General features: G+C 47.0%; 1 long non-coding RNA gene across 1 annotated transcript in view; it reads left to right on the plus strand.

Moving 5' to 3' along the window:
* LOC134928797 (uncharacterized) overlaps positions 1-22,943 on the plus strand; it is a 127,884-nt gene that overhangs the window by 101,729 nt on the left and 3,212 nt on the right. The window lies entirely within an intron of this gene.

Here is a 22,943-nt window from a genome sequence, read left to right on the forward strand (position 1 = left end):
CTTACTGGAAGTAGTACAAGTGGGCTTACGACTTCCCCTCTGGGATGACCATCGACTCCCAGCGGCAACAACAGCAGCGCCAGCAGCAGTAGGCGTTACACGCAAGGATGCATCGGAGGAATCCCAGGCAGGAGAGGACTCGTCAGAATTGCCAGTGACATGGCCTGCAGGACTATTGGCATTCCTGGGGAAGGAGGAAATTGACACTGAGGGAGTTGGTGGGGTGGTTTGCGTGAGCTTGGTTACAAGAGGAAGGGATTTACTGGTCAGTGGACTGCTTCCGCTGTCACCCAAAGTTTTTGAACTTGTCACTGACTTATTATGAATGCGCTGCAGGTGACGTATAAGGGAGGATGTTCCGAGGTGGTTAACGTCCTTACCCCTACTTATTACAGCTTGACAAAGGGAACACACGGCTTGACACCTGTTGTCCGCATTTCTGGTGAAATACCTCCACACCGAAGAGCTGATTTTTTTGGTATTTTCACCTGGCATGTCAATGGCCATATTCCTCCCACGGACAACAGGTGTCTCCCCAGGTGCCTGACTTAAACAAACCACCTCACCATCAGAATCCTCCTGGTCAATTTCCTCCCCAGCGCCAGCAACACCCATATCCTCCTCATCCTGGTGTACTTCAACACTGACATCTTCAATCTGACTATCAGGAACTGGACTGCGGGTGCTCCTTCCAGCACTTGCAGGGGGCGTGCAAATGGTGGAAGGCGCATGCTCTTCACGTCCAGTGTTGGGAAGGTCAGGCATCGCAACCGACACAATTGGACTCTCCTTGTGGATTTGGGATTTCGAAGAATGCACAGTTCTTTGCTGTGCTGCTTTTGCCAGCTTGAGTCTTTTCATTTTTCTAGCGAGAGGCTGAGTGCTTCCATCCTCATGTGAAGCTGAACCACTAGCCATGAACATAGGCCAGGGCCTCAGCCGTTCCTTGCCACTCCGTGTGGTAAATGGCATATTGGCAAGTTTACGCTTCTCCTCCGACAATTTTATTTTAGGTTTTGGAGTCCTTTTTTTTCTGATATTTGGTGTTTTGGATTTGACATGCTCTGTACTATGACATTGGGCATCGGCCTTGGCAGACGACGTTGCTGGCATTTCATCGTCTCGGCCATGACTAGTGGCAGCAGCTTCAGCACGAGGTGGAAGTGGATCTTGATCTTTCCCTAATTTTGGAACCTCAACATTTTTGTTCTCCATATTTTAATAGGCACAACTAAAAGGCACCTCAGGTAAACAATGGAGATGGATACTAGTATACAATTATGGACTGCCTGCCGACTGCAGACACAGAGGTAGCCACAGCCGTGAACTACCGTACTGTACTGTGTCTGCAGCTAATATAGACTGGTTGATAAAGAGAAGATGTCTATGTAACTATGTATGTATAAAGAAGACTGAAAAAAATCCACGGTTAGGTGGTATACAATTATGGACGGACTGCCTGCCGAGTGCAGACACAGAGGTAGCCACAGCCGTGAACTACCGTACTGTACTGTGTCTGCAGCTAATATAGACTGGTTGATAAAGAGAAGATGTCTATGTAACTATGTATGTATAAAGAAGAATGAAAAAAAACCACGGTTAGGTGGTATACAATTATGGACGGACTGCCTGCCGAGTGCAGAGACACAGAGGTAGCCACAGCCGTGAACTACCGTACTGTACTGTGTCTGCAGCTAATATAGACTGGTTGATAAAGAGAAGATGTCTATGTAACTATGTATGTATAAAGAAGAATGAAAAAAATCCACGGTTAGGTGGTATTACAATTATGGACGGACTGCCTGCCGAGTGCAGAGACACAGAGGTAGCCACAGCCGTGAACTACCGTACTGTGTCTGCTGCGACTGGATGATAAATGATATAAAAAATATATATATATCACTACTGCAGCCGGACAGGTATATATTATATATTATATAATGACGGACCTGCTGGACACTGTCTGTCAGCAGAATGAGTTTTATTTTTATAGAATAAAAAAAAAAAAAACACACAAGTGAAGTCACACGACGAGTGTTTAACTTTTTCAGGCAATCACAATATAAGTATACTACTAACTATACTGGTGGTCAGTGTGGTCAGGTCACTGGTCAGTCACACTGGCAGTGGCACTCCTGCAGCAAAAGTGTGCACTGTTTAATTTTAATATAATATGTACTCCTGGCTCCTGCTATAACCTATAACTGGCACTGCAGTAGTGCTCCCCAGTCTCCCCCACAATTATAAGCTGTGTGAGCTGAGCAGTCAGACAGATATATAATATATATAGATGATGCAGCACACTGGCCTGAGCCTGAGCAGTGCACACAGATATGGTATGTGACTGACTGAGTCACTGTGTGTATCGCTTTTTTCAGGCAGAGAACGGATATATTAAATAAACTGCACTGTGTGTCTGGTGGTCACTCACTATATAATATATTATGTACTCCTGGCTCCTGCTATAACCTATAACTGGCACTGCAGTAGTGCTCCCCAGTCTCCCCCACAATTATAAGCTGTGTGAGCTGAGCAGTCAGACAGATATATAATATATATAGATGATGCAGCACACTGGCCTGAGCCTGAGCAGTGCACACAGATATGGTATGTGACTGACTGAGTCACTGTGTGTATCGCTTTTTTCAGGCAGAGAACGGATATATTAAATAAACTGCACTGTGTGTCTGGTGGTCACTCACTATATAATATATTATGTACTCCTGGCTCCTGCTATAACCTATAACTGGCACTGCAGTAGTGCTCCCCAGTCTCCCCCACAATTATAAGCTGTGTGAGCTGAGCAGTCAGACAGATATATATAATATTATATATAGATAATAGATGATGCAGCACACTGGCCTGAGCCTGAGCAGTGCACACAGATATGGTATGTGACTGAGTCACTGTGTGCTGTGTATCGCTTTTTTCAGGCAGAGAACGGATTATAAAGTAAACTGCACTGTCCTCACTAGTAAACTCTCTCCACTCAGTCTCTACACTTCTACAGTAACAGTACTCCTCCTAGTCAGCTCCAGTAAATCTCTCTCAGTCTCTTATAATCTAAATGGAGAGGACGCCAGCCACGTCCTCTCCCTATCAATCTCAATGCACGTGTGAAAATGGCGGCGACGCGCGGCTCCTTATATAGAATCCGAGTCTCGCGATAGAATCCGAGCCTCGCGAGAATCCGACAGCGTCATGATGACGTTCGGGCGCGCTCGGGTTAACCGAGCAAGGCGGGAAGATCCGAGTCGCTCGGACCCGTGAAAAAAAACATGAAGTTCTGGCGGGTTCGGATTCAGAGAAACCGAACCCGCTCATCTCTAGTAGCTACCTCTGTGTCGGCAGTCGCTCGTCATCCATAAGTATACTAGTATCCATCCATCTCCATTGTTTACCTGAGGTGCCTTTTAGTTGTGCCTATTAAAATATGGAGAACAAAAATGTTGAGGTTCCAAAAATAGGGAAAGATCAAGATCGACTTCCACCTCGTGCTGAAGCTGCTGCCACTAGTCATGGCCGAGACGATGAAATGCCAGCAACGTCGTCTGCCAAGGCCGATGCCCAATGTCATAGTACAGAGCATGTAAAATCCAAAACACCAAATATCAGTAAAAAAAGGACTCAAAAATCTAAAATAAAATCGTCGGAGGAGAAGCGTAAACTTGCCAATATGCCTTTTACCACACGGAGTGGCAAGGAACGGCTGAGGTCCTGGCCTATGTTCATGGCTAGTGGTTCAGCTTCACATGAGGATGGAAGCACTCAGCCTCTCGCTAGAAAAATGAAAAGACTCAAGCTGGCAAAAGCACAGCAAAGAACTGTGCGTTCTTCGAAATCCCAAATCCACAAGGAGAGTCCAATTGTGTCGGTTGCGATGCCTGACCTTCCCAACACTGGACGTGAAGAGCATGCGCCTTCCACCATTTGCACGCCCCCTGCAAGTGCTGGAAGGAGCACCCGCAGTCCAGTTCCTGATAGTCAGATTGAAGATGTCAGTGTTGAAGTACACCAGGATGAGGAGGATATGGGTGTTGCTGGCGCTGGGGAGGAAATTGACAAGGAGGATTCTGATGGTGAGGTGGTTTGTTTAAGTCAGGCACCCGGGGAGACACCTGTTGTCCATGGGAGGAATATGGCCATTGACATGCCTGGTGAAAATACCAAAAAAATCAGCTCTTCGGTGTGGAAGTATTTCAACAGAAATGCGGACAACATTTGTCAAGCCGTGTGTTGCCTTTGTCAAGCTGTAATAAGTAGGGGTAAGGACGTTAACCACCTCGGAACATCCTCCCTTATACGTCACCTGCAGCGCATTCATAATAAGTCAGTGACAAGTTCAAAAACTTTGGGCGACAGCGGAAGCAGTCCACTGACCAGTAAATCCCTTCCTCTTGTAACCAAGCTCACGCAAACCACCCCACCAACTCCCTCAGTGTCAATTTCCTCCTTCCCCAGGAATGCCAATAGTCCTGCAGGCCATGTCACTGGCAATTCTGACGAGTCCTCTCCTGCCTGGGATTCCTCCGATGCATCCTTGCGTGTAACGCCTACTGCTGCTGGCGCTGCTGTTGTTGCTGCTGGGAGTCGATGGTCATCCCAGAGGGGAAGTCGGAAGACCACTTGTACTACTTCCAGTAAGCAATTGACTGTCCAACAGTCCTTTGCGAGGAAGATGAAATATCACAGCAGTCATCCTGTTGCAAAGCGGATAACTGAGGCCTTGACAACTATGTTGGTGTTAGACGTGCGTCCGGTATCCGCCGTTAGTTCACAGGGAACTAGACAATTTCTTGAGGTAGTGTGCCCCCGTTACCAAATACCATCTAGGTTCCACTTCTCTAGGCAGGCGATACCGAGAATGTACACGGACGTCAGAAAAAGACTCACCAGTGTCCTAAAAAATGCAGTTGTACCCAATGTCCACTTAACCACGGACATGTGGACAAGTGGAGCAGGGCAGGGTCAGGACTATATGACTGTGACAGCCCACTGGGTAGATGTATGGACTCCCGCCGCAAGAACAGCAGCGGCGGCACCAGTAGCAGCATCTCGCAAACGCCAACTCTTTCCTAGGCAGGCTACGCTTTGTATCACCGGTTTCCAGAATACGCACACAGCTGAAAACCTCTTACGGCAACTGTGGAAGATCATCGCGGAATGGCTTACCCCAATTGGACTCTCCTGTGGATTTGTGGCATCGGACAACGCCAGCAATATTGTGTGTGCATTAAATATGGGCAAATTCCAGCACGTCCCATGTTTTGCACATACCTTGAATTTGGTGGTGCAGAATTTTTAAAAAAACGACAGGGGCGTGCAAGAGATGCTGTCGGTGGCCAGAAGAATTGCGGGACACTTTCGGCGTACAGGCACCACGTACAGAAGACTGGAGCACCACCAAAAACGCCTAACCCTTCCCTGCCATCATCTGAAGCAAGAAGTGGTAACGAGGTGGAATTCAACCCTATATATGCTTCAGAGGTTGGAGGAGCAGCAAAAGGCCATTCAAGCCTATACAATTGAGCACGATATAGGAGGTGGAATGCACCTGTCTCAAGCGCAGTGGAGAATGATTTCAACGTTGTGCAAGGTTCTGCTGCCCTTTGAACTTGCCACACGTGAAGTCAGTTCAGACACTGCCAGCCTGAGTCAGGTCATTCCCCTCATCAGGCTTTTGCAGAAGAAGCTGGAGACATTGAAGGAGGAGCTAACACGGAGCGATTCCGCTAGGCATGTGGGACTTGTGGATGGAGCCCTTAATTCGCTTAACAAGGATTCACGGGTGGTCAATCTGTTGAAATCAGATCACTACATTTTGGCCACCGTGCTCGATCCTAGATTTAAAACCTACCTTGGATCTCTCTTTCCGGCAGACACAAGTCTGCTGGGGTTCAAAGACCTGCTGGTGAGAAAATTGTCAAGTCAAGCGGAACGCGACCTGTCAACATCTCCTCCTTCACATTCTCCCGCAACTGGGGGTGCGAGGAAAAGGCTCAGAATTCCGAGCCCACCCGCTGGCGGTGATGCAGGGCAGTCTGGAGCGACTGCTGATGCTGACATCTGGTCCGGACTGAAGGACCTGCCAACGATTACGGACATGTCGTCTATTGTCACTGCATATGATTCTCTCCCCATTGAAAGAATGGTGGAGGATTATATGAGTGACCGCATCCAAGTAGGCACGTCAGACAGTCCGTACTTATACTGGCAGGAAAAAGAGGCAATTTGGGGCCCTTGCACAAACTGGCTTTATTCTACCTAAGTTGCCCTCCCACAAGTGTGTACTCCGAAAGAGTGTTTAGTGCCGCCGCTCACCTTGTCAGCAATCGGCGTACGAGGTTACTTCCAGAAAATGTGGAGAAGATGATGTTCATTAAAATGAATTATAATCAATTCCTCCGTGGAGACATTGACCAGCAGCAATTGCCTCCACAAAGTACACAGGGAGCTGAGATGGTGGATTCCAGTGGGGACGAATTGATAATCTGTGAGGAGGGGGATGTACACGGTGATATATCGGAGGATGATGATGAGGTGGACATCTTGCCTCTGTAGAGCCAGTTTGTGCAAGGAGAGATTAATTGCTTCTTTTTTGGTGGGGGTCCAAACCAACCCGTCATTTCAGTCACAGTCGTGTGGCAGACCCTGTCACTGAAATGATGGGTTGGTTAAAGTGTGCATGTCCTGTTTATACAACATAAGGGTGGGTGGGAGGGCCCAAGGACAATTCCATCTTGCACCTATTTTTTCTTTCATTTTTTCTTTGCGTCATGTGCTGTTTGGGGAGTAGTTTTTGGAAGGGCCATCCTGCGTGACACTGCAGTGCCACTCCTAGATGGGCCAGGTGTTTGTGTCGGCCACTTGGGTCGCTTATCTTAGTCACACAGCTACCTCATTGCGCCTCTTTTTTTCTTTGCGTCATGTGCTGTTTGGAGGGTGTTTTTTGGAAGGGCCATCCTGCGTGACACTGCAGTGCCACTCCTAGATGGGCCAGGTGTTTGTGTCGGCCACTAGGGTCGCTTAGCTTACTCACACAGCTACCTCATTGCGCCTCTTTTTTTCTTTGCGTCATGTGCTGTTTGGGGAGTGTTTTTTTTGGAAGGGCCATCCTGCGTGACACTGCAGTGCCACTCCTAGATGGGCTAGGTGTTTGTGTCGGCCACTAGGGTCGCTTAGCTTAGTCATCCAGCGACCTCGGTGCAAATTTTAGGACTAAAAATAATATTGTGAGGTGTTCAGAATAGACTGAAAATGAGTGGAAATTATGGTTTTTGAGGTTAATAATACTTTGGGATCAAAATGACCCCCAAATTCTATGATTTAAGCTGTTTTTTGGTGTTTTTTGAAAAAAACACCCGAATCCAAAACACACCCGAATCCGACAAAAAAAAATTCGGTGAGGTTTTGCCAAAACGCGTTCGAACCCAAAACACGGCCGCGGAACCGAACCCAAAACCAAAACACAAAACCCGAAAAATTTCAAGTGCACATCTCTACTATATACTAGAGATGAGCGGGTTCGGTTTCTCTGAATCCGAACCCGCCCGAACTTCATGGTTTTTTTCACGGGTCCGAGCAGACTCGGATCCTCCCGCCCTGCTCGGTTAACCCGAGCGCGCCCGAACGTCATCATGACGCTGTCGGATTCTCGCGAGACTCGGATTCTATGTAAGGAGCCGCGCGTCGCCGCCATTTTCACACGTGCATTGAGATTGATAGGGAGAGGACGTGGCTGGCGTCCTCTCCATTTAGATTATAAGAGAGAGAGATTTACTGGAGCTTAGGACTAGGAGGAGTACTGTAGAAGTGTAGAGAGTGCAGAGAGTTTACTAGTGAGTGACCACCAGACAGTGCAGTTTATTTAATATATCCGTTCTCTGCCTGAAAAAAGCGATACACACAGTGACTCAGTCACATACCATATCTGTGTGCACTGCTCAGGCTCAGCCCAGTGTGCTGCATCATCTATATATATTATATATCTGTCTGACTGCTCAGCTCACACAGCTTATAATTGTGGGGGAGACTGGGGAGCACTGCAGTGCCAGTTATAGGTTATAGCAGGAGCCAGGAGTACATAATATTATATAGTGAGTGACCACCAGACAGTGCAGTTTATTTAATATATCCGTTCTCTGCCTGAAAAAAGCGATACACACAGTGACTCAGTCACATACCATATCTGTGTGCACTGCTCAGGCTCAGCCCAGTGTGCTGCATCATCTATATATATTATATATCTGTCTGACTGCTCAGCTCACACAGCTTATAATTGTGGGGGAGACTGGGGAGCACTGCAGTGCCAGTTATAGGTTATAGCAGGAGCCAGGAGTACATAATATTATATTAAAATTAAACAGTGCACACTTTTGCTGCAGGAGTGCCACTGCCAGTGTGACTGACCAGTGACCTGACCACACTGACCACCAGTATAGTTAGTAGTATACTTATATTGTGATTGCCTGAAAAAGTTAAACACTCGTCGTGTGACTTCACTTGTGTGTTGTTGTTTTTTTTATTCTATAAAAATAAAACTCATTCTGCTGACAGACAGTGTCCAGCAGGTCCGTCATTATATAATATATAATATATACCTGTCCGGCTGCAGTAGTGATATATATATATTTTTTATATAATTTATCATCCAGTCGCAGCAGACACAGTACGGTAGTTCACGGCTGTGGCTACCTCTGTGTCTGCACTCGGCAGGCAGTCCGTCCATAATTGTATACCACCTAACCGTGGTTTTTTTTTCTTCTTTATACATACATACTACTACGACATCTCTTTATCAACCAGTCTATATTAGCAGCAGACACAGTACAGTACGGTAGTTCACGGCTGTGGCTACCTCTGTGTCTGCACTCGGCAGGCAGTCCGTCCATAATTGTATACCACCTAACCGTGGTTTTTTTTTCTTTCTTCTTTATACATACATAGTTACATAGACATCTCTTTATCAACCAGTCTATATTAGCAGCAGACACAGTACAGTACGGTAGTTCACGGCTGTGGCTACCTCTCTGTCTGCACTCGGCAGGCAGTCCGTCCATAATTGTATACCACCTAACCGTGGTTTTTTTTTCTTTCTTCTTTATACATACATAGTTACATAGACATCTCTTTATCAACCAGTCTATATTAGCAGCAGACACAGTACAGTACGGTAGTTCATGGCTGTGGCTACCTCTGTGTCTGCACTCGGCAGGCAGTCCGTCCATAATTGTATACCACCTAACCGTGGTTTTTTTTTCTTTCTTCTTTATACATACATAGTTACATAGACATCTCTTTATCAACCAGTCTATATTAGCAGCAGACACAGTACAGTACGGTAGTTCACGGCTGTGGCTACCTCTGTGTCTGCACTCGGCAGGCAGTCCGTCCATAATTGTATACCACCTAACCGTGGTTTTTTTTTCTTTCTTCTTTATACATACATACTACTACGACATCTCTTTATCAACCAGTCTATATTATTAGCAGCAGACACAGTACAGTACGGTAGTTCACGGCTGTGGCTACCTCTGTGTCTGCACTCGGCAGGCAGTCCGTCCATAATTGTATACCACCTAACCGTGGTTTTTTTTTCTTTCTTCTTTATACATACATAGTTACATAGACATCTCTTTATCAACCAGTCTATATTAGCAGCAGACACAGTACAGTACGGTAGTTCACGGCTGTGGCTACCTCTGTGTCTGCACTCGGCAGGCAGTCCGTCCATAATTGTATACCACCTAACCGTGGTTTTTTTTTCTTTCTTCTTTATACATACATACTACTACGACATCTCTTTATCAACCAGTCTATATTATTAGCAGCAGACACAGTACAGTACGGTAGTTCACGGCTGTGGCTACCTCTGTGTCTGCACTCGGCAGGCAGTCCGTTCATAATTGTATACCACCTAACCGTGGTTTTTTTTTCTTTCTTCTTTATACATACATAGTTACATAGACATCTCTTTATCAACCAGTCTATATTAGCAGCAGACACAGTACAGTACGGTAGTTCACGGCTGTGGCTACCTCTGTGTCTGCACTCGGCAGGCAGTCCATAATTGTATACTAGTATCCATCTCCATTGTTTACCTGAGGTGCCTTTTAGTTGTGCCTATTAAAATATGGAGAACAAAAATGTTGAGGTTCCAAAATTAGGGAAAGATCAAGATCCACTTCCACCTCGTGCTGAAGCTGCTGCCACTAGTCATGGCCGAGACGATGAAATGCCAGCAACGTCGTCTGCCAAGGCCGATGCCCAATGTCATAGTACAGAGCATGTCAAATCCAAAACACCAAATATCAGAAAAAAAAGGACTCCAAAACCTAAAATAAAATTGTCGGAGGAGAAGCGTAAACTTGCCAATATGCCATTTACGACACGGAGTGGCAAGGAACGGCTGAGGCCCTGGCCTATGTTCATGGCTAGTGGTTCAGCTTCACATGAGGATGGAAGCACTCAGCCTCTCGCTAGAAAAATGAAAAGACTCAAGCTGGCAAAAGCAGCACAGCAAAGAACTGTGCATTCTTCGAAATCCCAAATCCACAAGGAGAGTCCAATTGTGTCGGTTGCGATGCCTGACCTTCCCAACACTGGACGTGAAGAGCATGCGCCTTCCACCATTTGCACACCCCCTGCAAGTGCTGGAAGGAGCACCCGCAGTCCAGTTCCTGATAGTCAGATTGAAGATGTCAGTGTTGAAGTACACCAGGATGAGGAGGATATGGGTGTTGCTGGCGCTGGGGAGGAAATTGACCAGGAGGATTCTGATGGTGAGGTGGTTTGTTTAAGTCAGGCACCCGGGGAGACACCTGTTGTCCGTGGGAGGAATATGGCCGTTGACATGCCAGGTGAAAATACCAAAAAAATCAGCTCTTCGGTGTGGAGGTATTTCAACAGAAATGCGGACAACAGGTGTCAAGCCGTGTGTTCCCTTTGTCAAGCTGTAATAAGTAGGGGTAAGGACGTTAACCACCTCGGAACATCCTCCCTTATACGTCACCTGCAGCGCATTCATAATAAGTCAGTGACAAGTTCAAAAACTTTGGGTGACAGCGGAAGCAGTCCACTGACCAGTAAATCCCTTCCTCTTGTAACCAAGCTCACGCAAACCACCCCACCAACTCCCTCAGTGTCAATTTCCTCCTTCCCCAGGAATGCCAATAGTCCTGCAGGCCATGTCACTGGCAATTCTGACGATTCCTCTCCTGCCTGGGATTCCTCCGATGCATCCTTGCGTGTAACGCCTACTGCTGCTGGCGCTGCTGTTGTTGCTGCTGGGAGTCGATGGTCATCCCAGAGGGGAAGTCGTAAGCCCACTTGTACTACTTCCAGTAAGCAATTGACTGTTCAACAGTCCTTTGCGAGGAAGATGAAATATCACAGCAGTCATCCTGCTGCAAAGCGGATAACTGAGGCCTTGACAACTATGTTGGTGTTAGACGTGCGTCCGGTATCCGCCGTTAGTTCACAGGGAACTAGACAATTTATTGAGGCAGTGTGCCCCCGTTACCAAATACCATCTAGGTTCCACTTCTCTAGGCAGGCGATACCGAGAATGTACACGGACGTCAGAAAAAGACTCACCAGTGTCCTAAAAAATGCAGTTGTACCCAATGTCCACTTAACCACGGACATGTGGACAAGTGGAGCAGGGCAGGGTCAGGACTATATGACTGTGACAGCCCACTGGGTAGATGTATGGACTCCCGCCGCAAGAACAGCAGCGGCGGCACCAGTAGCAGCATCTCGCAAACGCCAACTCTTTCCTAGGCAGGCTACGCTTTGTATCACCGCTTTCCAGAATACGCACACAGCTGAAAACCTCTTACGGCAACTGAGGAAGATCATCGCGGAATGGCTTACCCCAATTGGACTCTCCTGTGGATTTGTGGCATCGGACAACGCCAGCAATATTGTGTGTGCATTAAATATGGGCAAATTCCAGCACGTCCCATGTTTTGCACATACCTTGAATTTGGTGGTGCAGAATTTTTTAAAAAACGACAGGGGCGTGCAAGAGATGCTGTCGGTGGCCAGAAGAATTGCGGGACACTTTCGGCGTACAGGCATCACGTACAGAAGACTGGAGCACCACCAAAAACTACTGAACCTGCCCTGCCATCATCTGAAGCAAGAAGTGGTAACGAGGTGGAATTCAACCCTCTATATGCTTCAGAGGTTGGAGGAGCAGCAAAAGGCCATTCAAGCCTATACAATTGAGCACGATATAGTAGGTGGAATGCACCTGTCTCAAGCGCAGTGGAGAATGATTTCAACGTTGTGCAAGGTTCTGATGCCCTTTGAACTTGCCACACGTGAAGTCAGTTCAGACACTGCCAGCCTGAGTCAGGTCATTCCCCTCATCAGGCTTTTGCAGAAGAAGCTGGAGACATTGAAGGAGGAGCTAACACGGAGCGATTCCGCTAGGCATGTGGGACTTGTGGATGGAGCCCTTAATTCGCTTAACAAGGATTCACGGGTGGTCAATCTGTTGAAATCAGAGCACTACATTTTGGCCACCGTGCTCGATCCTAGATTTAAAGCCTACCTTGGATCTCTCTTTCCGGCAGACACAAGTCTGCTGGGGTTGAAAGACCTGCTGGTGACAAAATTGTCAAGTCAAGCGGAACGCGACCTGTCAACATCTCCTCCTTCACATTCTCCCGCAACTGGGGGTGCGAGGAAAAGGCTCAGAATTCCGAGCCCACCCGCTGGCGGTGATGCAGGGCAGTCTGGAGCGACTGCTGATGCTGACATCTGGTCCGGACTGAAGGACCTGACAACGATTACGGACATGTCGTCTACTGTCACTGCATATGATTCTCTCAACATTGATAGAATGGTGGAGGATTATATGAGTGACCGCATCCAAGTAGGCACGTCACACAGTCCGTACTTATACTGGCAGGAAAAAGAGGCAATTTGGAGGCCCTTGCACAAACTGGCTTTATTCTACCTAAGTTGCCCTCCCACAAGTGTGTACTCCGAAAGAGTGTTTAGTGCCGCCGCTCACCTTGTCAGCAATCGGCGTACGAGGTTACATCCAGAAAATGTGGAGAAGATGATGTTCATTAAAATGAATTATAATCAATTCCTCCGCGGAGACATTGACCAGCAGCAATTGCCTCCACAAAGTACACAGGGAGCTGAGATGGTGGATTCCAGTGGGGACGAATTGATAATCTGTGAGGAGGGGGATGTACTAGAGATGAGCGCCTGAAATTTTTCGGGTTTTGTGTTTTGGTTTTGGGTTCGGTTCCGCGGCCGTGTTTTGGGTTCGAACGCGTTTTGGCAAAACCTCACCGAATTATTTTTGTCGGATTCGGGTGTGTTTTGGATTCGGGTGTTTTTTTCCAAAAACACTAAAAAACAGCTTAAATCATAGAATTTGGGGGTCATTTTGATCCCAAAGTATTATTAACCTCAAAAACCATAATTTACACTCATTTTCAGTCTATTCTGAATACCTCACACCTCACAATATTATTTTTAGTCCTAAAATTTGCACCGAGGTCGCTGTGTGAGTAAGATAAGCGACCCTAGTGGCCGACACAAACACCGGGCCCATCTAGGAGTGGCACTGCAGTGTCACGCAGGATGTCCCTTCCAAAAAACCCTCCCCAAACAGCACATGACGCAAAGAAAAAAAGAGGCGCAATGAGGTAGCTGTGTGAGTAAGATTAGCGACCCTAGTGGCCGACACAAACACCGGGCCCATCTAGGAGTGGCACTGCAGTGTCACGCAGGATGGCCCTTCCAAAAAACCCTCCCCAAACAGCACATGACGCAAAGAAAAAAGAGGCGCAATGAGGTAGCTGTGTGAGTAAGATTAGCGACCCTAGTGGCCGACACAAACACCGGGCCCATCTAGGAGTGGCACTGCAGTGTCACGCAGGATGGCCCTTCCAAAAAACCCTCCCCAAACAGCACATGACGCAAAGAAAAAAAGAGGCGCAATGAGGTAGCTGACTGTGTGAGTAAGATTAGCGACCCTAGTGGCCGACACAAACACCGGGCCCATCTAGGAGTGGCACTGCAGTGTCACGCAGGATGTCCCTTCCAAAAAACCCTCCCCAAACAGCACATGACGCAAAGAAAAAAAGAGGCGCAATGAGGTAGCTGTGTGAGTAAGATTAGCGACCCTAGTGGCCGACACAAACACCGGGCCCATCTAGGAGTGGCACTGCAGTGTCACGCAGGATGGCCCTTCCAAAAAACCCTCCCCAAACAGCACATGACGCAAAGAAAAAAAGAGGCGCAATGAGGTAGCTGACTGTGTGAGTAAGATTAGCGACCCTAGTGGCCGACACAAACACCGGGCCCATCTAGGAGTGGCACTGCAGTGTCACGCAGGATGTCCCTTCCAAAAAACCCTCCCCAAACAGCACATGACGCAAAGAAAAAAAGAGGCGCAATGAGGTAGCTGTGTGAGTAAGATTAGCGACCCTAGTGGCCGACACAAACACCGGGCACATCTAGGAGTGGCACTGCAGTGTCACGCAGGATGTCCCTTCCAAAAAACCCTCCCCAAACAGCACATGACGCAAAGAAAAAAAGAGGCGCAATGAGGTAGCTGTGTGAGTAAGATTAGCGACCCTAGTGGCCGACACAAACACCGGGCCCATCTAGGAGTGGCACTGCAGTGTCACGCAGGATGTCCCTTCCAAAAAACCCTCCCCAATCAGCACATGATGCAAAGAAAAAGAAAAGAAAAAAGAGGTGCAAGATGGAATTATCCTTGGGCCCTCCCACCCACCCTTATGTTGTATAAACAAAACAGGACATGCACACTTTAACCAACCCATCATTTCAGTGACAGGGTCTGCCACACGACTGTGACTGATATGACGGGTTGGTTTGGACCCCCCCCAAAAAAGAAGCAATTAATCTCTCCTTGCACAAACTGGCTCTACAGAGGCAAGATGTCCACCTCATCTTCACCCTCCGATATATCACCGTGTACATCCCCCTCCTCACAGATTATCAATTCGTCCCCACTGGAATCCACCATCTCAGCTCCCTGTGTACTTTGTGGAGGCAATTGCTGCTGGTCAATGTCTCCGCGGAGGAATTGATTATAATTCATTTTAATGAACATCATCTTCTCCACATTTTCTGGATGTAACCTCGTACGCCGATTGCTGACAAGGTGAGCGGCGGCACTAAACACTCTTTCGGAGTACACACTTGTGGGAGGGCAACTTAGGTAGAATAAAGCCAGTTTGTGCAAGGGCCTCCAAATTGCCTCTTTTTCCTGCCAGTATAAGTACGGACTGTGTGACGTGCCTACTTGGATGCGGTCACTCATATAATCCTCCACCATTCTATCAATGTTGAGAGAATCATATGCAGTGACAGTAGACGACATGTCCGTAATCGTTGTCAGGTCCTTCAGTCCGGACCAGATGTCAGCATCAGCAGTCGCTCCAGACTGCCCTGCATCACCGCCAGCGGGTGGGCTCGGAATTCTGAGCCTTTTCCTCGCACCCCCAGTTGCGGGAGAATGTGAAGGAGGAGATGTTGACAGGTCGCGTTCCGCTTGACTTGACAATTTTGTCACCAGCAGGTCTTTCAACCCCAGCAGACCTGTGTCTGCCGGAAAGAGAGATCCAAGGTAGGCTTTAAATCTAGGATCGAGCACGGTGGCCAAAATGTAGTGCTCTGATTTCAACAGATTGACCACCCGTGAATCCTTGTTAAGCGAATTAAGGGCTGCATCCACAAGTCCCACATGCCTAGCGGAATCGCTCCCTTTTAGCTCCTTCTTCAATGCCTCCAGCTTCTTCTGCAAAAGCCTGATGAGGGGAATGACCTGACTCAGGCTGGCAGTGTCTGAACTGACTTCACGTGTGGCAAGTTCAAAGGGCATCAGAACCTTGCACAACGTTGAAATCATTCTCCACTGCACTTGAGACAGGTGCATTCCATCTCCTATATCGTGCTCAATTGTATAGGCTTGAATGGCCTTTTGCTGCTCCTCCAACCTCTGAAGCATATAGAGGGTTGAATTCCACCTCGTTACCACTTCTTGCTTCAGATGATGGCAGGGCAGGTTCAGTAGTTTTTGGTGGTGCTCCAGTCTTCTGTACGTGGTGCCTGTACGCCGAAAGTGTCCCGCAATTTTTCTGGCCACCGACAGCATCTCTTGCACGCCCCTGTCGTTTTTAAAAAAATTCTGCACCACCAAATTCAAGGTATGTGCAAAACATGGGACGTGCTGGAATTTGCCCATATTTAATGCACACACAATATTGCTGGCGTTGTCCGATGCCACAAATCCACAGGAGAGTCCAATTGGGGTAAGCCATTCCGCGATGATCTTCCTCAGTTGCCGTAAGAGGTTTTCAGCTGTGTGCGTATTCTGGAAAGCGGTGATACAAAGCGTAGCCTGCCTAGGAAAGAGTTGGCGTTTGCGAGATGCTGCTACTGGTGCCGCCGCTGCTGTTCTTGCGGCGGGAGTCCATACATCTACCCAGTGGGCTGTCACAGTCATATAGTCCTGACCCTGCCCTGCTCCACTTGTCCACATGTCCGTGGTTAAGTGGACATTGGGTACAACTGCATTTTTTAGGAGACTGGTGAGTCTTTTTCTGACGTCCGTGTACATTCTCGGTATCGCCTGCCTAGAGAAGTGGAACCTAGATGGTATTTGGTAACGGGGGCACACTGCCTCAATAAATTGTCTAGTTCCCTGTGAACTAACGGCGGATACCGGACGCACGTCTAACACCAACATAGTTGTCAAGGACTCAGTTATCCGCTTTGCAGTAGGATGACTGCTGTGATATTTCATCTTCCTCGCAAAGGACTGTTGAACAGTCAATTGCTTACTGGAAGTAGTACAAGTGGGCTTACGACTTCCCCTCTGGGATGACCATCGACTCCCAGCGGCAACAACAGCAGCGCCAGCAGCAGTAGGCGTTACACGCAAGGATGCATCGGAGGAATCCCAGGCAGGAGAGGACTCGTCAGACTTGCCAGTGACATGGCCTGCAGGACTATTGGCATTCCTGGGGAAGGAGGAAATTGACACTGAGGGAGTTGGTGGGGTGGTTTGCGTGAGCTTGGTTACAAGAGGAAGGGATTTACTGGTCAGTGGACTGCTTCCGCTGTCACCCAAAGTTTTTGAACTTGTCACTGACTTATTATGAATGCGCTGCAGGTGACGTATAAGGGAGGATGTTCCGAGGTGGTTAACGTCCTTACCCCTACTTATTACAGCTTGACAAAGGGAACACACGGCTTGACACCTGTTGTCCGCATTTCTGGTGAAATACCTCCACACCGAAGAGCTGATTTTTTTGGTATTTTCACCTGGCATGTCAACGGCCATATTCCTCCCACGGACAACAGGTGTCTCCCCGGGTGCCTGACTTAAACAAACCACCTCACCATCAGAATCCTCCTGGTCAATTTCCTCCCCAGCGCCAGCAACACCCATATCCTCCTCATCCTGGTGTACTTCAACACTGACATCTTCAATCTGACTATCAGGAACTGGACTGCGGGTGCTCCTTCCAGCACTTGCAGGGGGCGTGCAAATGGTGGAAGGCGCATGCTCTTCACGTCCAGTGTTGGGAAGGTCAGGCATCGCAACCGACACAATTGGACTCTCCTTGTGGATTTGGGATTTCAAAGAACGCACAGTTCTTTGCGGTGCTTTTGCCAGCTTGAGTCTTTTCAGTTTTCTAGCGAGAGGCTGAGTGCTTCCATCCTCATGTGAAGCTGAACCACTAGCCATGAACATAGGCCAGGGCCTCAGCCGTTCCTTGCCACTCCGTGTGGTAAATGGCATATTGGCAAGTTTACGCTTCTCCTCCGACAATTTTATTTTAGGTTTTGGAGTCCTTTTTTACTGATATTTGGTGTTTTGGTTTTGACATGCTCTGTACTATGCCATTGGGCATCGGCCTTGGCAGACGACGTTGCTGGCATTTCATCGTCTCGGCCATGACTAGTGGCAGCAGCTTCAGCACGAGGTGGAAGTGGATCTTGATCTTTCCCTAATTTTGGAACCTCAACATTTTTGTTCTCCATATTTTAATAGGCACAACTAAAAGGCACCTCAGGTAAACAATGGAGATGGATGGATTGGATACTAGTATACAATTATGGACGGGCTGCCGAGTGCCGACACAGAGGTAGCCACAGCCGTGAACTACCGCACTGTACTGTGTCTGCTGCTAATATATAGACTGGTTGATAAAGAGATAGTATACTCGTAACTAGTATGTATGTATAAAGAAAGAAAAAAAAACCACGGTTAGGTGGTATATACAATTATGGACGGGCTGCCGAGTGCCGACACAGAGGTAGCCACAGCCGTGAACTACCGCACTGTACTGTGTCTGCTGCTAATATATAGACTGGTTGATAAAGAGATAGTATACTCGTAACTAGTATGTATGTATAAAGAAAGAAAAAAAAACCACGGTTAGGTCACTGGTATATACAATTATGGACGGGCTGCCGAGTGCCGACACAGAGGTAGCCACAGCCGTGAACTACCGCACTGTACTGTGTCTGCTGCTAATATATAGACTGGTTGATAAAGAGATAGTATACTCGTAACTAGTATGTATGTATAAAGAAAGAAAAAAAAACCACGGTTAGGTCACTGGTATATACAATTATGGACGGGCTGCCGAGTGCCGACACAGAGGTAGCCACAGCCGTGAACTACCGCACTGTACTGTGTCTGCTGCTAATATATAGACTGGTTGATAAAGAGATAGTATACTCGTAACTAGTATGTATGTATAAAGAAAGAAAAAAAAACCACGGTTAGGTCACTGGTATATACAATTATGGACGGGCTGCCGAGTGCCGACACAGAGGTAGCCACAGCCGTGAACTACCGCACTGTACTGTGTCTGCTGCTAATATATAGACTGGTTGATAAAGAGATAGTATACTCGTAACTAGTATGTATGTATAAAGAAAGGAAAAAAAACCACGGTTAGGTGGTATATACAATTATGGACGGGCTGCCGAGTGCCGACACAGAGGTAGCCACAGCCGTGAACTACCGCACTGTACTGTGTCTGCTGCTAATATATAGACTGGTTGATAAAGAGATAGTATACTCGTAACTAGTATGTATGTATAAAGAAAGAAAAAAAAAACACGGTTAGGTCACTGGTATATACAATTATGGACGGGCTGCGGAGTGCCGACACAGAGGTAGCCACAGCCATGAACTACCGCACTGTACTGTGTCTGCTGCTAATATATAGACTGGTTGATAAAGAGATAGTATACTCGTAACTAGTATGTATGTATAAAGAAAGAAAAAAAAACCACGGTTAGGTGGTATATACAATTATGGACGGGCTGCCGAGTGCCGACACAGAGGTAGCCACAGCCGTGAACTACCGCACTGTACTGTGTCTGCTGCTAATATATAGACTGGTTGATAAAGAGATAGTATACTCGTAACTAGTATGTATGTATAAAGAAAGAAAAAAAAACCACGGTTAGGTGGTATATACAATTATGGACGGGCTGCCGAGTGCCGACACAGAGGTAGCCACAGCCGTGAACTACCGCACTGTACTGTGTCTGCTGCTAATATATAGACTGGTTGATAAAGAGATAGTATACTCGTAACTAGTATGTATGTATAAAGAAAGAAAAAAAAACCACGGTTAGGTCACTGGTATATACAATTATGGACGGGCTGCCGAGTGCCGACACAGAGGTAGCCACAGCCGTGAACTACCGCACTGTACTGTGTCTGCTGCTAATATATAGACTGGTTGATAAAGAGATAGTATACTCGTAACTAGTATGTATGTATAAAGAAAGAAAAAAAAAACACGGTTAGGTCACTGGTATATACAATTATGGACGGGCTGCCGAGTGCCGACACAGAGGTAGCCACAGCCGTGAACTACCGCACTGTACTGTGTCTGCTGCTAATATAGACTGGTTGATAAAGAGATAGTATACTACTAATATTATATACTGGTGGTCAGGTCACTGGTCACTAGTCACACTGGCAGTGGCACTCCTGCAGCAAAAGTGTGCACTGTTTAATTTTAATATAATATTATGTACTCCTGGCTCCTGCTATAACCTATAACTGGCACTGCAGTAGTGCTCCCCAGTCTCCCCCACAATTATAAGCTGTGTGAGCTGAGCAGTCAGACAGATATATAATATATATAGATGATGCAGCACACTGGCCTGAGCCTGAGCAGTGCACACAGATATGGTATGTATGTGACTGAGTCACTGTGTGCTGTGTATCGCTTTTTTCAGGCAGAGAACGGATTATAAATAAAAGTGGTGGTCACTGGTCACTATCAGCAAAACTCTGCACTGTACACTACTGAGTACTCCTAATGCTCCCCAAAATTAGTAAATCAAGTGTCTAAACGGAGAGGACGCCAGCCACGTCCTCTCCCTATCAATCTCAATGCACGTGTGAAAATGGCGGCGACGCGCGGCTCCTTATATAGAATCCGAGTCTCGCGATAGAATCCGAGCCTCGCGAGAATCCGACAGCGTCATGATGACGTTCGGGCGCGCTCGGGTTAACCGAGCAAGGCGGGAAGATCCGAGTCGCTCGGACTCGTGAAAAAAAACATGAAGTTCTGGCGGGTTCGGATTCAGAGAAACCAAACCCGCTCATCTCTAGGATGTACACGGTGATATATCGGAGGGTGATGATGAGGTGGACATCTTGCCTCTGTAGAGCCAGTTTGTGCAAGGAGAGATTAATTGCTTCTTTTTTGGGGGGGGTCCAAACCAACCCGTCATATCAGTCACAGTCGTGTGGCAGACCCTGTCACTGAAATGATGGGTTGGTTAAAGTGTGCATGTCCTGTTTTGTTTATACAACATAAGGGTGGGTGGGAGGGCCCAAGGACAATTCCATCTTGCACCTCTTTTTTCTTTTCTTTTTCTTTGCATCATGTGCTGATTGGGGAGGGTTTTTTGGAAGGGACATCCTGCGTGACACTGCAGTGCCACTCCTAAATGGGCCCGGTGTTTGTGTCGGCCACTAGGGTCGCTAATCTTACTCACACAGTCAGCTACCTCATTGCGCCTCTTTTTTTCTTTGCGTCATGTGCTGTTTGGGGAGGGTTTTTTGGAAGGGACATCCTGCGTGACACTGCAGTGCCACTCCTAGATGGGCCCGGTGTTTGTGTCGGCCACTAGGGTCGCTAATCTTACTCACACAGCTACCTCATTGCGCCTCTTTTTTTCTTTGCGTCATGTGCTGTTTGGGGAGGGTTTTTTGGAAGGGACATCCTGCGTGACACTGCAGTGCCACTCCTAGATGGGCCCGGTGTTTGTGTCGGCCACTAGGGTCGCTTATCTTACTCACACAGCGACCTCGGTGCAAATTTTAGGACTAAAAACAATATTGTGAGGTGTGAGGTATTCAGAATAGACTGAAAATGAGTGTAAATTATGGTTTTTGAGGTTAATAATACTTTGGGATCAAAATGACCCCCAAATTCTATGATTTAAGCTGTTTTTTAGTGTTTTTTGAAAAAAACACCCGAATCCAAAACACACCCGAATCCGACAAAAAAAATTCGGTGAGGTTTTGCCAAAACGCGTTCGAACCCAAAACACGGCCGCGGAACCGAACCCAAAACCAAAACACAAAACCCGAAAAATTTCAGGCGCTCATCTCTACTATATACTAGATCTCCAATCAACGTAAATTAACAAACGATCATTCTAATTTACCATCCTCATCCTGTACCAGAGCACGGGTATTCAGCTATCTACAATGCTATTTATACTGTGGGCCAGATGTACTAAGCCTGAAAAGTGATAAATTTCACAGTGATAAAGTACCAGCCAATCGGCTCCTAACTGTCATTTTTCAAACACAGCCTGTAATATGGCAGTTAGGAGCCGATTGGCTGGTGCTTTATCACAATGATATTTATCACTTTTCAGGCTTAGTACATCTCCCCCTGTGTGTTTAATATTTACATTTATTTTTTAAAACAGACATTCTTAAAATCCGGGACAACTACGGGTACTCCAGCTAGTATATAATAAATCATCTGTCACAGTAGCAATATTCTGAACATATTGGAAGTCTCGCAACAGAACATTTATAGATGGAGTTTAAGATCATACATGGTAACATTCAACAATATGCTGTGTCGGCATGCCCTCTTATGGAGTCTGTGTAAGTCATTAGCAAAACCAAATGCTCCGTCTACATAGAGTATAGCGCAGGCACAAGGTCGCCATGCAATAAGTGATATGCCGGCCAGACTCTTATACCTAAGTTTCCTTTTGATACTTGATCCAAATAATGTATCAGTAACAATGACATTACTGTGACGTGAAGGAGAGATGATTAGGATGGTCACCTATAACACACAGGCAATGTTTCTGTGACATGGAAAAACGATGGAAGAAATGTTATGGAATCACCTTCAGTGTTGTCCTAGTTGATCGGATAACCAGAAGAGTAGCTTTGGGTGGAGTGTCATGAGATGAAATGAAAACCAAAAAGTTATGTTCCCTCCAGGTTCCGTTCTCAGCAGCCCAGCTGTCGGTACAATGGTGCCACGTGGTGCCACAGGGCACAGCCACGCTCACTGTCCACTCAACCTCTTTCCAACACGTCCAGCGGGTGTGAACAGGTCGAGTGGATGTCATTACCTATTCCCTGTGAATGTCACCTTGTGGACCCGCCTTACAGTTTCATATACGCTGGTATTGAAGAATACATTTCTAGTGCACAACAAAAAAGACAACTCTTATTTCTTCTCTTTATACGCTTATGGGTTACACAGGTTCTGTGGCTGATTAAACCAGGTGAAATGCAGACTTGAGGTCAGCCAGCCACAGAAACTGTATAACTCGTGAGCCTCCTGGTTTAACGGAATAGTATAGTTAGTATCTCTCTCTCTCTCTCTCTCTCTCTCTCTCTCTCTCTCTCTCTCTATATA

The sequence above is a fragment of the Pseudophryne corroboree genome, chromosome 5, assembly GCF_028390025.1.
Source record: "Pseudophryne corroboree isolate aPseCor3 chromosome 5, aPseCor3.hap2, whole genome shotgun sequence".
Classification (NCBI taxonomy): Eukaryota; Metazoa; Chordata; class Amphibia; order Anura; family Myobatrachidae; genus Pseudophryne; species Pseudophryne corroboree.